Source organism: Prionailurus bengalensis, chromosome A2 (genome assembly GCF_016509475.1).
Source record: "Prionailurus bengalensis isolate Pbe53 chromosome A2, Fcat_Pben_1.1_paternal_pri, whole genome shotgun sequence".
In the NCBI taxonomy this organism is placed as follows: Eukaryota; Metazoa; Chordata; class Mammalia; order Carnivora; family Felidae; genus Prionailurus; species Prionailurus bengalensis.
Genome location: NC_057348.1, coordinates 168,890,188 through 168,903,124, shown reverse-complemented (window position 1 = coordinate 168,903,124; position 12,937 = coordinate 168,890,188). Strand labels below are relative to the sequence as shown.

At 39.7% G+C, this 12,937-nt stretch overlaps 1 long non-coding RNA gene across 1 annotated transcript; it reads left to right on the top strand.

Moving 5' to 3' along the window:
- The first annotated feature begins 7,477 nt into the window (after window positions 1-7,477).
- Window positions 7,478-8,968, top strand: LOC122486526. Its single transcript, XR_006298180.1, has 2 exons — window positions 7,478-7,584; window positions 8,578-8,968. It is a non-coding gene; the product is annotated as an uncharacterized LOC122486526 (long non-coding RNA).
- Window positions 8,969-12,937: the final 3,969 nt, after the last annotated feature.

The window sequence follows — 12,937 nt, the reverse complement described above, 5'->3', positions numbered from 1 at the left end:
CATGAACAAGTTCCACTTTAACAGACGCAAAGTTTACATGAAGCCTCATTCCTTTTGAAATCTTATTTACATTTCCACAGAGTTTTATCCTAAGGTAATACAGTTTTTATCAATCAATTACTGTATACCAATTGAAATTAATATTTAGTCATCCAAGTCACTTTCCTGGACCACTACTCATGTTCTGAATTGGTCCTTGGTGTGAAGCGTCTGCACTTAAACCAAAGTTGCATCCAAAATCATATATCTTTTATGAGAAAGAACTACAGAAGTTGAGAAGCTAGAAAGTAGGTCTCTTAAAACTACCCATGTCCAAAGAAAGTCCTTACATACCTCAACAATATGAATTCACACTCTGAGGACCACCAAATTCTCCATTTCACAGCATCAGGGAACCAACACTATTTGATGAATGTTCATGATGTACTAGGTATAATACTTGTCCTCTCTTAAGACATTCAGATATTACTGATACCGGCTAACTGGGATTCAGGCTGATTACTCAATTAAGTGTCCCCTCTGACATACCATACTTTCCCCCAAGGATGTAATCACATTTATTAAATCTAGATGTAAGTCAACACAAAACCAGAGAAAAGCATGCTTTCCATTAAAAAATAAGCAAACTCGGGGTGCCTGGGTAGCTTAGTCGGTTGAACACAGGTCATGATCTCATGATTTGTGAGTTCAAGTCCCACATCGGGCTCTGTGCTTGACAAGCTCAAGCCTGGAACTTGCTTTGGATTCTGTGTCTCCCTCACTCTCGCCCCCCCCCACCCCCGCTAGTGCTCTGTCTCTCAAAATGAATAAAAACATTTTTAAAAATTTAAAAAACTAAGCGACTTAAGTGACTAATTTGAAGTGTTCCTTAACACAGAATTATCTGTAAGTCCTATTAAATTAAATAGGAATGTTCATAATCATCAAGGGCAATTTTAGTTTGAGCATTATTCAGTTATTTTAAGGCAGGACATTTGTTTCTTAGCTCGTTTCTTAGTGTGCTTTTGAAAAGCAGTGCATAAATAGACATTTTATGAATTGAGTTATATTGTCCATAATTAGGCAATTTATTATTTAAAGATAATTTTTGAAAATAACAGCATATCCTTTGCTGAGTGAAAATGCATTCTCTAATGTGCCTTGTTAAATTTTAATGGTCCCATAAAAGGTTTGCTCAGGGGACCACAGTCACTGCTCTCTCATTTTATTGCTGCTTTTCTTTACAAGGGTTTGTCATTTTTGTTTTTTTTTCACTTTAAAAAGCCGTACACTCTTTTCTCAGCTCTGGGAGAGGGCACAGCAGTTAGTTTTATGAAAAAAGTATTACAAATTTTTAAATCACAAAATGCATGTAACACTGGTCATGATAAATGTTTTAAAAGATATACTTTATGATATCTCTGAATGTTGAGTCTTATTTCATTGGCACATAAATGAGTAGAAGTAATGATAAAAGAGATTATTTTGGTTGATAAGATTACAGTTATGTTCTTTACAGCTATGTGGATCCATGTGAATTAAGGAAATTTGTTGATATTTTATAAAATTATTATTAGATTAAGAGGAAGGATTTAGGTATCTTCTTAAACTTTGCTAGAAAGAAACCAAGAGCAAATTGTGTATTTTGAGAAAGCTTTGTATTACTTAAAAACTGCCAATTGTCTTCACTACCCCCTGCAGGAATATATTTGGAGTTAAAGTTATTTAAATAAGTTCTGGTCAATGTTTTACTTTAGCCCTGGGCTATACTCTCCTTAAAGGATTGCCCCGACCCAGGAAAGCAAACATGATAACTCCTTTAAAAAATAACAAATATGAACAGTTATCTCTCATCCTTGAACACACAAACTCAGCAAGGAACAATCCTGTTTAGATTGTGGTTTTGAGCCTGTGATGAAGAAACAGATTACAAAATCCAACAATCACCAGAATATCAAATTCTATATTACTCTGTATTACTCCACTTAGAGAAAAGAAAAGGAAAATGGAGAAGATTGGGAATAGAGGGTCTATCTGGGCACAAAGGTATGTTTAATGATTTTTTTAAGAGAGTATCTGCAGTTGAAAAAGATAGTATTTTGGTTTAATACAAAGTTTATGTAAGCTAGCTTTAGATGGCTTTGGCTCAAGCAAACCTAGTCAGGACAGAGTTCCTGGCTCAACCAGATGTTGTGCCATGATCATCTTCCTCATGTTGGATACAAATAAGGCTATACAAGGAGAATGTTTCCTTTCTTTCAACAAACACTATTTTGGTAAATTGTTCCGGGCACCCTGAATCCAAGTAGTGATGCTTTTCTCCCCAAAATGGATAAATCATCCCCTTAGTATTAGTTATCTACTGCTGTGTAACAACTTTGCGTAAACTCACCAGTTTAAAACAACTTAAATTTATTGTCTCACAGGAGTTTCTGTGTGACTTGCCTGGGTCCTAAGCTTCTGGGTTTCTCATGAGGCTATGATCAGGTGTTGGCCAGGGCTGTGATCTTATCTGAAAGCTTGACTAGAGAAGGATCTGCTTTCTAGTTCATTGGATTATTGGTCAGATTCTGTTCCTTAGGACCTGTTGGACTCAGGACCTCAGTTTCTTATGGCTGTTAGCCTTAATTCCCTGCCACATAGGGCTCTTCCGCATGGCCACTTACTTCCGCATAGCCAGAGCAGTGCAGCCATCACCTTTGCTGTATTCTGTGCATTGGAAGCAAGTCCCAGGTCCTGCTCCCATTCAGGAGAAGGGGATTACACAGGGGAAACTACACAGTGGGCACAAAGGGGCCACTTAGAGTCTCTCTGCTCCATCTTCCTTACAGAGTGCTGTGCCCTTGCACAATATGTGGCCCTCCTCAGAGGCCACTGCCATTTATTTTGGCCTCAACAGATTGAAAGGTGTTGACTATATGGAAATCCTTTTGGTTTTCCTTAAAATTTTTAAGGGAAAAGGTAAAGGTACTAAAAGGAAATATGCGTATTTGTCTTTGCCTTGTATCTTTTCAATCCATCTTGGAACCCTGTCTTGTTAACATGAAATGGGGCATCAGCTCACCCCAGTATGTCATGTGCTCTTCCCATTTTATTGACACTAATTGCCCCCACCCTCCTTTTCTCTTCTTTAGCTTTTGGATTTACAAGTAGAGACCTGTGTAACTATAGATCTGGAATATTGAGATAACTCTCTAGTCCAGCATCTCCCACCCCTGAACTCTTTAAAATGTTAGTGGGTTATATGAGGAAAAAGGTTTCCAGGGTAGAAATATTGGGAAATGGGCTAATAAACACTAATAGATTTCTTCACTGTGGGTCTTTGCTCCCAAAGCCTTTGTTTGGCTTCTGGAATCCACCTGACAATCCTAGGAGCATGTCAGAAGTCTTGGAAGCAGCCCTACACCCATGGTGACATGAGATGGTGTATAAATGCTCCAGGAGCAACACCTTGGCTGGGGTACTTGGGAGCAGGCTCCACACCCTCTCCCAAAGTACCCCCCCTGAAAGCTTGAGTCCCAGTTGAACACAGAGTGGTTTATTTCCTTCTTTTTCCCCTTTTTCCCTATTAGTTTCCTTTTTTCTTTTTATCTTCTATTTTCCTTCCACTTTTCATTTTGCCATTCCCCTATGGTGGCTTCCTAGGAACTATCCCAAATATCTTGCTTACAAGCAACTTTCTGTCTCAGGTTGTGCTTCTGGGAGAGCTTGGCCTAGGACAATCCCCACAGACTTTACCATCGAGCTCATTTGTTAATTATTGCTTTCTGGCTTTCTTCTATACGTATTCATCAATAAGATCATAAACTATTTGAGGGAAGGAGCTACACTTACTGAATCATCAGTTACCCCTACAGTTTCTGGAATAGTATACAGTTTTATGGAGTGACATAGTGTCATCGAGTTCCCAAAGTTTCTGATCATGTCAAAAGCTTTTATTTATACCACCTAGAGTTTAGGAAATGGGATGCTCATATGTTTACTACAATGTGTTTTAAAATATATACATGCTATTCAAATGTAGGATCTTATTATTGGTGGCTGAACTCCTGGTTTTGGTTATATATAATTTTTCTGTACATAGCCATCAAAAGGAAAGTCATTTGGGAGAAAATAGCCCATGCCATCAGGAATCAATGATTTGAACATAACATGAAGACTTTTTTTTTCCTTTTGAAGTAAGAGATGGGAAGATATCTGTTATTTAGAGTAATTCACAATATCACAGAGTCAGAGGGACCTTGGGACCATCTAGCATCTGACCTTTGTCTATCCAGTTGGTAATTTGCAAGGAGGTCAAGACAGTCCTTATATTTCAATCATAAGACTTCTGGTAAGTCAGAAGACAACAGTAGAGTTAAAAAGTATCTCTCATTATAGAGTATTTCAATTTTCTCTGATCTTCTATGTATAAGATCATTAAGCTTCAGAGAAGGACAGACCTGGATTCTAGCTCTGTCACCAGAAACTAATTTTAGATAAATCACTCCTATTTAAATCTTAGCTTCCTTATCTATAAAATGGTGAAATAATAATGAAATCAACTTCATAATGTGGTTGTGGGGATTAAAGCAAATGAGATAGTTAATGTGCATAAGGTGCCTAGTACAGTGTTGAGCATTTAATAAATTCCCAGTAAGTGGTTCCTGTGACCACCACCATTGTCTCAATGTCATCAGGACCTTGTGTCTCGCATAGCAGTGGAGATGGGGAGCACAGGGGAGGTGTTCAGCAGCACCAGCTAAGTGAACAAATGCCCCCTCAGACTCTCCTGCTGCCCCAGTTCATTGGGAAAATGTGCCCATCCTGGGAATGACAGTTCTTCTACACCCTTCAAGAGTTTGACAAAGTGTGGGTATTAGATCTCTAACCTCTTCTCTCTGGGTCATTTTATACACTCTTGTCTCTGGGTCCACCTTGAGCAAAACTCTAAAGTTGATAGTGTTTTCCTTTGGACTTTACTATGTCCCCTTTAGTCTCTGTTTCCCCAGGATCTAAGTTCTCCCAGCCTCCCCCCATGTTTCCTGTCTTGGTGAATATTCTAGTTAAGCTCTTCCCCTCCATTAAGCCTTGCTGCAGTGACTGTGTCGATGGAAAGAGTCTCACCTACAATTACACTAAAAAGTTAGTTAACTTGGCATCTTATCAGCACTCAATGGCTTATTGCAATATATATATATATATATATATATATATATATATATATATATCTTACTGTATAATCTCATGCTTTTAGGAAAATGGGTGAATAGAGGAGCAGATATTTATGGTAGGCTTGACTTCACCTGATTTCTTTAAATCAACAGCAGGATATGTGAGACCTGATATAATATCAGCCATTATTTCTTATATTTGTTAGTGTACTATATTGAATAATGTCCTCCCAAAATTCATATCCACATTGAATCTGTGAATGTGACCTTATTTGAAAATAGGCTCTTTGTAGATACAATTAAGATGTAAGTTGAGATGAGGCCATATTGGGTTAGGGGAGGCCCTTGATTCAATCAAGAAGAGGCCAGTATGCAGATACACATGGGGAGAAGAGGCCACTTGAAGATGCAGTCAGAGCGAAGTTATGTTGCCTGCATGGACAACACCTCTCTCTTGGGTAATTTCAATCAAGCCTCTCAGATCCAGGAAGGTCAGATCAGTGCAACATTGAATATTCATGAGTCATAAAGGAAAGTCCAAAATGTCGTCAGTATTCTCTGATTTAAAAGGCTTGCATGTATATAATGAGTAAAAATATGCTTTAGCATCTGGGAAAATTCACTTACATAAAGACACAGTCTGTCAATGTTGCCCAGTAACTATAATTCTGTCATTTTCCCTCAAACAACTCATAACAATACTTTAAAGCCCATAAAAATTAAGAATGCATAGTCAAGATTTATTTCAACTAGGCCCAGAAATGATGCTGGGCCTTGTAAACAAAGTCCCAGGAGCATCACCCCTTGGTACAATATTTTAGGCATGAGCACTTTGTGTTCTAACATGGGGTAGATTCTGAAAAATCCAGTATATACATGAATTCTAATTTGTTGATGTCTTTTGTTGAATTTATAATCCAAAACATGTTGGAAAATGTAAATATTTTTACTAAACAAAATTAAAGAACTAATGCCAGGATAATAACTTACTTTTAAGTTATTATCAGCCTACATCAGCTGCAAAATCAGCTGTCTGTATGTCAAAGAGAAAGAAAATTACTCTAAGCTTTGTAACGTTCAGGGTAAGCAGGTTGTAAATACATATATATTTTACTTTGACTTTGTCTCTTGACTGAAAAAATAGCTACCAATGAACAGAGAAGTCTAGCACGTGGATATCCTCCAATGTACATGGACTTCTCTTTGGAAACGTCCATTTGTGGTTTCTCTTCTAGGTTTCCCCACATCAAAAGTGGAGGATAGTGCTGAAGACCAAGGCTTTGGTGTCAGATTAATAAATTTACGCAAACATTTATTGAGTACCTACTATGTGCACACTGAAGATACAATGGTGAACAAAATAGACTTGGTCCCTACCTATGGAGGTCTTATTCTAGTGAAGAAGACAAACAGTAGAGGAGTAAATAACAACAGAATTTCTAATGGGAGTAAGTGCTGTGAAGTAGTGCAGTAGGGTCAGGAGAAAGAGCTTGGGAGGTCAGGAAAGGTTACACTGAGACTTCTGAGGGGACTGAATAATGAGTGACCTATGTGAAGATCTTGTGGGAAAGCTTTGAGGTAGAAAACATAGTACATGTCATGGCACTGGTGTAGAAGCAAGCACTACATCTCAGGGACAAAGCAAAGCAGAGAGAGGAAGAATGGTGGAGGGTGGACTTTGGTGAAGAGTTTGGCTTTTATTCTAAATGTAATGGGAACCCCCTAGAGGCCTAGGCAGGGAAGAGACAGGATCTGACCCCTGTCTGAGAAAAGTGGCCTTGGGAGCTGGGTAGGGGTGGAGACTGCAGGGAAGGTGGGGCATGAAGGGCGGTCAAGAAGCTTCTTCATGATCTAGACAGAGACACAGCAGGTATGACTGCAGAGGGAGGTGGAGCTGCTGAGAAGTTGTCAGGGGTAGATAGGTTTTGAGGCCTCAGGCCCCAGGATCTGATGGAGACCACAGGACAAGAAATAAGGTTTCCTTATTTGGGGAAGTATTTTTGGCTTGAGCTCCTAGGTAGCGCCATTAACTGTAAAAAAGAAAAAAAAAAGTCAGTGATTAAAGGACTTGGGAAGGAGTGTGGCCCAGTCCTTGGGTAGGACTCTTGGCCTCAGATGGGGCACTAAGTTTATCCACTGAGACAAGAGAAAGTAGGTAGGACTCTTGGCCTCAGATGGGGCACTAAGTTTATCCACTGAGACAAGAGAAAGCCAAACACATGGGCAAAGGTATAGGCAGGTTTGACAGCTTCTGGGTTGGAGGATAAGGTTCTGGTCTGATTGCTTGTGTTTCATTTGTGAAATCATAAAAGGTGTTGCCTGCATATGATAATGGGAGTGGTCATGGCAGCATCCTGAGAAGAGCAGCAAAGATGTGACTTTGAGGTCTTGGAGGAGGCAAGCATGTTGACCAGGGTACAGAAGGACCCGTGCAGCCCAGAGAACATCTAAGGTTTGTGGTCAGAAACAAAGCAAGATCACTCACCATGTTGGCGGCTTAGAAGTCTATCAGATTAAGGTTACATAGAACCAAAGGGATAAATCCTTGGTGACCTGCGGATGGAGAGGTAACAGGCCAGTGAGGTCTGGGGTGTAGTGCTCCCATCTCTCCCAGGAAGGAAGTGGTAAATTCATTCTACTGGGAGCTGTTTGCAGGATATGTCAGAAGCACTTGGGAGAAAGGCTGTCTGTGTCTTTGTGGGAAAAGACAGTTTTGTAAGGAACCCATGAGGCTCTGTGATGTGTCCTTTACACCCTTCCTGGGCAGGGTCATGACAAGGAAGGGCTTGTTCCAGTTCTGGAGTGAATCTAGCTCTGCCATTTAGTAACTTGCTGACCTCAGGCAAGGTGCTTCTCATCTGGAAAAGAGAGGTTATAATACTACTTGCTTCAAATTTTGTTATGAACATTGAAAAATTGCTAGGTATAGCACTTGATACATTTTTAGGTATGGAAGATCCATTCAATAACTCTTGGGTATTATTATTTGTAAAAATCTAGTTTTCACAATGAAGATGAATCAACTCCACACTCTGTTGTTTCATCATTCCCAAAAAGGAGAGTGGATATTTTGAGAAAATTGTCAAGCATCAGAAAGACCCTCTTGAGAAAGGCATCTTCTAGTGTTGAGGGTACTAACTGAATCTCTGTCCAGCTTTATGACAACAGCTTAGTGTTGGAAACACTTTCTCAAATCAAGAGTTTGGGTACACACACACACACACACACACACACCACATAAAACACTTATGCCATGCAAGCACATGTGGATTTAGTGCCTCTGGAGAGAGCTTACACCATGTGCTTTAATGAGTGGGAGAGCTGTTGGACAGACATCCTGGTGACCTGACAGTCTATCATTAAGTAGCTAGTATCTGCCTCTCTAGAGCAGTGCCTGACCGTCTCACTTCTCTGTTTTAAAATTAGACTCCATTTTTTTTAACAGAAGAGAAAGCAGTCGTGCTGAAGACTTCTGACTGATTAATATGGCTAAAGCCTGTGGACACAGCTGCTTATATCTCCAGTTCACACTCCTTACCAACTCCTCAGCATAGTCTTCTTGATAGTGCAATGCTCTGGTTCTGCTCTCTGCTGCGCTAGTGGAATCTGGCACCAACTACATGCACAGGAACTGCAGATTATATAACACAAGGGATTACAGTGTGTTTCGTGGACACAAAGTGTCCTGTAGTTGGAATGGAGATGATCTAGGCCATGCTCTGTAACCTGCTGAGGAAGCCATGGAGAACCGTAGGGATGGACAAAGTTGCCTAAGACTTAGTACCATATTACTGCAGAGCTAAGACGATAATCTAAGGCTCATGGGTCTCATTCTAGTGCTATGGATGTGTATTTATTTTACTATTTGTGAAAGAAAAATTAGAAAATTCAGATGAGTGGAAAAAAAAAAAAAACATGGTATACATGAGACTTCTCCCACCAAGAGAAAGTCACCATTGGCTTTCAGTATACACTTCTCCGTCACTCACTTCCAGATCCAGTTTGGCACAGCTGAACCTTCTCGGCAGAATTTAGGTCATATATGAAACCCTTGCTGCAAGAGGGTTTGGACAATATACTGTAACTTCCCACTTCCATAGTTTAATGATATAAGTGAACTGAGTAGGGTGACATCAAATAGGCCAACCCTCAGGATAGACACCATCATGTGTCCATGTTAACACACACACTTATACAACGTCATTTTAGGGTTGCATAATATTGTTATTCAAACTAGATCTCCTTAATTTAATCTCCTTAAGGCATATGCCTAGAAATAATAAAGCCAGGAAGAGAGTACATGATTTTCCCGCAGGCTTTTACTCTAACAAACTATTCTCCGAAAAATTACATCCACATGTTAGAGTGTTCACTCAACTCCTAACCAATGCTGGTTATTACTTTTTTCCCAAATATTTTCCAATTTCATCACCAAAAAAAAAAAAGACTCAAACAATATTACCTCTCACATTTCCAATAGCTTTATTTTAAACTACAAAGCAGAAATTGCCTAAGACAAAAAAAATTTAGGTGAACAGCAGGAATTCAGGCATTTTGAAATATGTTAGGTTTTAAGCTGGTGTTCTAGCTCAGCACCAAAATGACAAGGAAACAAAATGATTCGTATTCATTCAAGAATTTCCAATGCATTATCACTATTTTTATTTAAGTAAACATTTCAAATACCCAACTAAGCTCAATGCTTTTAAGTCATATGTTTTTTTGATTCAGAGAGATATCAATTTTACCAACTTTATCTGGTCCCATATCAAAACGTTGTACATTAATGCTCTCTCACTTCACAAGCAGCACTAACTGTACCTTTTATTTTTCCATTTTTATTCTGAATGCTTTTTCAGTTTTTTTTGTTTTTTAATCACTGAATTTATCTAAGGAAACAGGAACAGACACTCTTCACACATATAAACTATGTGTGACAGCATTACAGTCTTTAGAAATGTAATTAATGACTGGGGCGCCTGGATGGCTCAGTTGGTCAAGTGTCTGACTTCAGCTCAGGTCATGATCTCGTAGTTCGTGAGTTTGGGTGGGCGGACAGCTCGGACCCTGAAGCCTGCTTTGGATTCGGTGTCTCCCTCTCTCTCTCTGCCCCTCCCCACTCATGCTCTGTCTTTGTCTCAGAAATAAATAAACATTAAAAAAATAAAGAAAAGAAATTGATGCCTGTGACTTAAGGTGAAATGATTGGAAGCTTGAGCAGAAATGAAGGTAAATCCTAGAATGAAGAAACTCCAAATAATTGAAGGTGTGTAGCTGAATACAAGTGCTCACAACCTTCAAAAAAGAAACCTTATATTTTAATGTCTGCTTTTCTCTCCTTCAGTCTAATTGGTCCAAACCCAAAGCACAGGATTACTCCTTGAGAATTCTAATTCCTGAGCTTTTAACAAACTTGAAAAAGAGTTTATCAGTTTTAAAGTATAATTTCCCATCATACAGCATTTTTATCAGTCTGGATTCACAGGGGCTCAACAGTGACCCTGGTCATCTTTTCTTCCCAGGCACTTAACAGTGTTTGTAAAACAGACATCATATGCCCAGCTGGACGTTGGCTTGAGGGAGTCACCAAAGAAGCAGGCATGGATGAGGGGCACCTGGTGGCTCACTCAGATGCGCATCCAACTTCAGCTCAGGTCATGATTTCTCAGTCTGTGAGTTCAGACCCCATGTCAGGCTCTGCACTGACAGCTCAGAGCCTGTAGCCTACTTCAGATTCTGTCTCCTTCTCTCTCTTTGCCCCTTCCCTGCCTTCACTCTGTGTCTCTCTCAAAAATAAAATAAAAACATTAAAATTTAAAAAAAAAATAAATATGCATGGATCAGATGAGCATATCAAAAAGCATGACAAGGTAAAAAGTGATGTTTTAGTAATGATCACCTAGATCAGGAGTTGGCAAACTGACCCACAGCCCAAATCTGGTAGTCACCTGACATGTAAATAAAAATGTACTGGGACAATTACACTCTCCCATTTACAGATTGTCTGTGTCTGCTGTCATACTACAACAGCAGAGTTTTAGCATGATGGTGTGACCATATGGCAGCGTGAGATGTGACTGGGTGACTGTGTGGAGGTGTGAAGGTGTGGCTGTGTGGAGGCGTGGCATCTATCAGTAATTTTTTCCTTTTTATTGGTGGTACCACAATTTGGTTATCCATTCCTCTGCTTATGGACCTTTGGATGGCTTCTAGTTTGCAGCTATAACAAAAAAACTAAAAACAAAAACCCTGTTAAGAACATGTACAAGACTTCATGTGGATATGTGTTTTCATTTCTTTACGCTGAATAGCCAGGAGTGAAATGACTAGACTGTATGGTAGAAGTGTGTTAACTTTTATTTTTTTAAGAGACTTTTAAAGTTTATTTATTTATTTTGAGAGAGAGACAAAGAGTGTGTGTGTGTGTGTGTGTGCGCGCGCACACACACAAGCTGGGGAGGGGCAGAAAGAGAGAGGGAGAGAGAGAATTCCAAGCAGGCTCCATGTGATCAGCACAGAGCCCAGTGCAGGGTTTGAACTCACAAACCCTGAGATCATGACCTGAGCTGAGGTCGGATGCTTAACCGACTGAGCCACACAGGTGCCACAGAAATATGTTAACTTTTAAAGAAACTACCAAACTGTTTTCTACGATGGCTGTACCATTTTATGTTCCCATGAGCAGTGGATGAAAGTTTCAGCTGCTCCACACTCTGACCAATACTTGATATCATCAGCCTTTTTACTTTTAGCCTCTTTGAAGTATGTGTAGGTAGGATCCCACTGTAGTTCAGTTTGCATTTCTTCAATGACTAATCATGTTGAACATCTTTTCACACTTGTATTTGCCATTTATATATCTTCTTTCATGAAGTGTCACTTCAGGTCTTTTGTGTCTGACCTATGAGTGACTCAGGGGTTCAGCTGAGACTTGTGTAGGTGGTCCGAATGTCACTTCTGTTCTCAAAACTTGTGTCTCCTTTGTCTGGGTCTTTCCTGCGTGTACACAGTTAGGGTTGAGACTTGTGTGGATTCATAGAGAGAGTTGGAGAGCACCTTCGCTGGCCATCTCCCTCTGCCATTTCCCTACGCACTTGGGTCTTCAGGGCCTCTTTCAATTGTTCCTTGTAGACTTTTGGCCACCAGCCAAATGACTGGAGGCTGCTGCCAGGCGGGGAGGAGATCCATCCCCATGTAGGTCACCTCTTCCAGGTGTGACTTCCCTCACAATCTTCCCTTTGTATTTATTTTTCAGAATCTTTGTGAGTTTTTAATTTGCCCACATTTTGGTTGTAATCAGAGAGAAGGCTAGGCTGTACTGGGCTTACCCGACCACAATGGAACTAGAACCAAATTACTAAATTATAGGTAATTATTCTGTAACCTGGTCTTTTTTATTGGACTACGAAGAGATCCTTTTCCTCTCCAACCCCCTTCTCTGTGTGTGTATGTGTGTGTATACTTTTTTTCTAAAATACCAAGAATTCTGGCAATAATTTTCAGAAGTTGTAGCCTCCACACTCAAAGATATATTAGGTAGCTGATGAATGGCTGTTGGGGTTTAACTGACCTGCCATATTGAAAATCAATCAGACTTGATGGGGTGTACTAGGATGACTAAACTGGAAATATTTTGTGCATTTCACTATTGAATGGTGAGGAGACAATCAGCATGTAATAACTTCTCATTTTTAATAAACTGTTTGCATTCTTTTTAGTAAAAATGACAAGATTCTATGGGTTTAGTGACAAATCTAGAGAGACCAAAGACTCACGAGACATGACTCCTTGCAAGAATTTGAATG